Consider the following 4,590-nt stretch of genomic DNA (forward strand, 5'->3'; position numbering starts at 1 on the left):
CCCGCCTATACTTCCTGTCTGGCTATTGGCCAATCAGAGTTTATTTACATATAGCGATATCCACAGCACTTCCCCTTTTCTTCTTTTTTTTTTAAAAGGAAGGTTTTAACTTTAACATAGTAAAATTACATATAACAAAACAATTATCAAGCAAGAATTACAGTTACAGTATTAAAGAAGAGATCCTATCTATCTTATATTTGTGAGTTTAAGGTTTTATATCTAACTTATCTTTTATTATAACTAAGGAAAATTGTAAGTATCTAGTCTTTAACCACATCAAAGACCTCAGAAGGATATAATACTACCTGAGAAATGGAGAAGGATGTAAGCAACTTTTAGGAGTCTTGTAGGGTAGACAGAGACAGCTGGCAGCCTGGACAGTCATTCAAAGTTCTCTTGTAAAGTTGGGGCATCTGTCTTCAGCCCACAGGCCCAGAGTCTCTTATTCACTTTTCTCTGTGTCCTGTAGAATGTCTGGAAGTTTTCTCTGGAAAGCAGGAACCTGAAGAACCATTTTGTCAAGCAAAGTTCAGTGGTCACCTTTCTATGGGTCCTTCCTGCATGTCCAGTTGATCAGGCAGTCCAGACAAGAACAGTTTCTTGCCCAAATGGCTATTTTTGTCAAGGTGAAGATAAACTCCGTATGGAGTGTCTTCGATGCCCATCCTCCTCTCTGAAGTAAATCGGTGCTGTCAGGAGCAGACATGTCTCACTGTTCAGAAAGTCTAAATTTTTAAAACATTTTAAATGCCATATTCTGTAGGTCTTTGAAGTGTTTGAAGACTACCTATCTATCTGAAATATAACTATGTATACCTAGAAGACTTAACTAACATGGCTACAAATATGATTATCATAGATGACTAATTATTAATCTATTTTTTAATTATCCATTATAATTTTAAATGAGTTACATAAACATAATACCTCAAACAAGAATAGAAATATATATACAGTATAACAAAATTAAGTTTAAACTTGTATCAATAAACTAAAATCTATAGCGATGTAAAACATTTTAAACAAGTTGTTACTCTTTAAAAGTAGGTTCATTAATCTACCCTTTCATCCTATCATATCTAAACTATCCCCTTTTTTTCTTTAGAAAGAGATTGTATTTATAATCAACCTGCTTTAAATAAAAATATTGGTTTTTGTCTGTCCCACACCAGAGGGCTCTTCTGATTTGGGACATAAGAATCTCTTAACCATTTTTTTTTTTTGAGCAATATGTCTGGGTTTAGAGGGAGAGTGAGCCAATTCCATCTCTAAAGCCAGCTTGGTATATTTGGGAATTTGGGTGTAGCTTCTCTTACTACTTCCTGCTGGAGGGGTTGCTGTATCTTATGGGGACACAAAGAAAATTTTAGGATCATGGAGTAGTCCATGAGGCTGTATCGTCTGAGCCAGTTGCCTTGAAACTATTCTGGATGTTGAGTCATCTGGGCCATGGTGTCATTGGAGACCTTTCAGGGGGTCTTGGCTGGTCAAACCTGATGTATCTTAATCTGGAACAAATCCATAGTCTCTGGCTTTCTGTGGAAACAAAAGCAGAGACTCTTTTCCAAAGCAACATATCCTTATATCCAAATTTTGAAGTCAAGGTACCTTTAAAATATACATTTTGGCATAACTCAACAGCTTTTACAATCAAATGTTTTTCTGCAGTTACGAATATCAAAGAGAACATAATCCAGATTCTTTGTGTGGTAGCCATCTTTACGTGGCTTATTTTTTTATATTAGCTTGAGCCTATTCCTTTTAAACTGCAGCCTTCTAAGCCTGAAATGGCGCAGTGGCTGCTGGCTCCGCCCACTTCAGCTTCCCAACATGGCGGTGGTCCGCTTTCTGCCAGCTCTGGGAGCCGTATCTCTCAGAAATAGTGGGTCTACACTTTTACCAAAGTAGCGTGTAGCCCAGAAACTTCTTTTTTTTTTTGTTTTGTACTAGCAAAGGCTAAATCCACCACATAGCTTAATGTGTTACTTGCAGAGGCCTCATTCCCACCATACTGCAGGTGGAGAGTGCACACTAGGAACCCGCCAGTAGCTCAAACCGGCAGCTGCCGCTCATTTGAGAGAGACAATTAGGAAGCTGTTTTTAGTTCCGTTTTAGAATCTTTTTTCTAAGTTTTTAGGTGGAAACTCTTGCCACCACGTTGGACGCCATTTGTAGCTGGAGAATTTCTCTCCAGCTCCCGCCACCAAGTCCCGCCAGTCCCAGAGCCCACTTATAAAATAAACACACAGACTCTTACATTATTTAAACTGCTTGGCCATTAGCTCAGGCCTGTTATTGTCTAGCTCTTACTCTTATATTTAGCCCATTTCTATTAATCTTTACTTTGCCACATGGCTCACGGCTTACTGGTACCTTACATCTTTCTTGTCCTGGCGGCGGCTCCAGGCAGTCTCTCTCTTCCCTTCCTGTTCCCTCAATTCTCTTCTCTGTTAGTCCCGCCTATACTTCCTGTCTGGCTATTGGCCAATCAGAGTTTATTTACATATAGCGATATCCACAGCAACTTAATGCAATTTTATGCTTAATGTCAACAACAATAACACAAATAACTAGGGAAAGCAAGAGGAGCTAAACCATGTGGCAACCAAGGGAAACCTTCCAAGTTAGAACACACAGTTGTATCCCCAGACAGCCACCTCAGAAGTAGACAGAAGCACTCAACCCTGATAAGGAAAGCAGGGTCTATCCCTGAGCTTGGGTTGGTAAATAAGAAGTGGAAACAGGTCACACTTTCCTTGCCTGCCAGGCAACACCTCATGGTCCAAGAAGGTTAGCATCCCCTTAATGCTTCTTCCTTCTCTCAGCTCAGAGATCTTACAGGATGGGGCCTGACTTGTCAGGAGAGCAGGAGCATACAGTTTAACTGTGAACTTAGACTTTCAACACAGGGTCCCTGGTAGGGAATAGAAGATGGGTTGGGGTCAGGGGGTATTGAGGAAGGAGAAACCAGAAAATTCTCTGAAGGAGAAAACAAAGCAAAGTAGGGTTCACACCACTTCATCGGACACCGACACAGAAGTTTGTTTGCAGACAAAGGGGGCTAAGGATTTGTGGGAAGGTCCTAAACAGAAACTAAGTTGAGGAACTGAGTGTGCTGTCTGTCACACACAGTCACAACACACCAGAACAGGGAATGTTCTGAGGCCGGAAGAGGGGCATGAAGAGCCTCCAATTGATGCTTTGAGGTTTTCTGAGTCTGAGAAGATATTTTCTTTGGGACCAAGAGGAGACCCTCCTTCCCATGTGCTCTCAAAATCTGAAGAGGCCAGCTGTGAGAAGGGGGACAAAAGTAGTGATTCTGCAGAGACTCTGCATTCAGAAGTGTGTGGTGCTCCCACACAGAAGGGTCTAGTGCAGCCTCGAACTTAGGACTACCTGAAGAACTGAATGCTGAACATGCTTTCATCAGCCAACCATTCAGTCCCATGAGCCAGACTTAAGAGCAGCGTGGCTCTGCTGTCTGCTTCATCTCCAGAACCCATGTGAAACAAAAACAAACAAAAAACTCATCTGCACCCTGTCTGAAAGAAAGAAAAAGGTGGACTGAAGAGCAACAACTAGAAGCTGTCCTCTGGTCCACACACACACACAAGTCCATGTCTATAAATTCACCTACACTCTGTATTTGCACATGTACATGCATGCATACACACATGCACACCCGTGCACACACATACACAAGAATGTCAAGAAGGGGATTGACCACATGATTGTCCTTCAAGATGTCTGCCTGGAAATGCCACCACCTTGTTTAAGTAAACTTAGTTGGCTTTTGTTTTATATAGCCACAATCCTAAATAATATAGAAATTGGTACTGGACAGTGCTATACATAAATCTATAGTTTGGAGAGTTGGGCCCGACTAGGGCAAATGGCAGTGTAAACAGTACTGATTTCACAATCATGGAAATGGATGACAGGATTATTGTCCACAATTTTTTAGAATGGTGCTCATTTTTAGAATGAAGCCTTTCAAAGCTTTGGGAGATTGAGTAGCTACTTTGAAAGAGCATGGAGCATGTGAGGAATTGGAGGCACATGAGGTAGAACTCCTGTTTCTAGGCTCAGTGTATATGGTGAGGCTCAGGGACTTTCTGTGACTGTGTTAAAAGAATCTTCACACAGAAACAGCCACGCAGAGTAAGCCTACAGGACGGCAACACACAGCAGCTGAATTCACAACCTTACGATGTGTTCTAAATGGAAGTCGGGAAAGTAGTTATGAATGATTGACAAGCTGGGAATTAGAATGGGACATAAGGGGAGGGAGCCCTAAGGGCCTTTGGAGCTGTTCTTGTATCCATGAGCAGAAGGCTTTCTGTCATCCTGAACATCAGTTAGGCTTTTCCCGAAAACCATGTAACTGCTTTGACAAGTCAGTTCTCTCCATGTCTCATCGCAATGGCCCGTAACTGTCTGCTCACCTATAACTCTACACAGAGTCCCTGATACCCCAAGGAGTCCAATTACAAAGGAGATTCAGTGGAAGGCTGACTCACCTTCCTTACTTGCGTTAAATGCATCTGGATGATACCCAGAGAAATAACTTTGGAGGGTCCCAGATGA

This window comes from Peromyscus eremicus, chromosome 3, assembly GCF_949786415.1.
Source record: "Peromyscus eremicus chromosome 3, PerEre_H2_v1, whole genome shotgun sequence".
Taxonomy (NCBI): Eukaryota; Metazoa; Chordata; class Mammalia; order Rodentia; family Cricetidae; genus Peromyscus; species Peromyscus eremicus.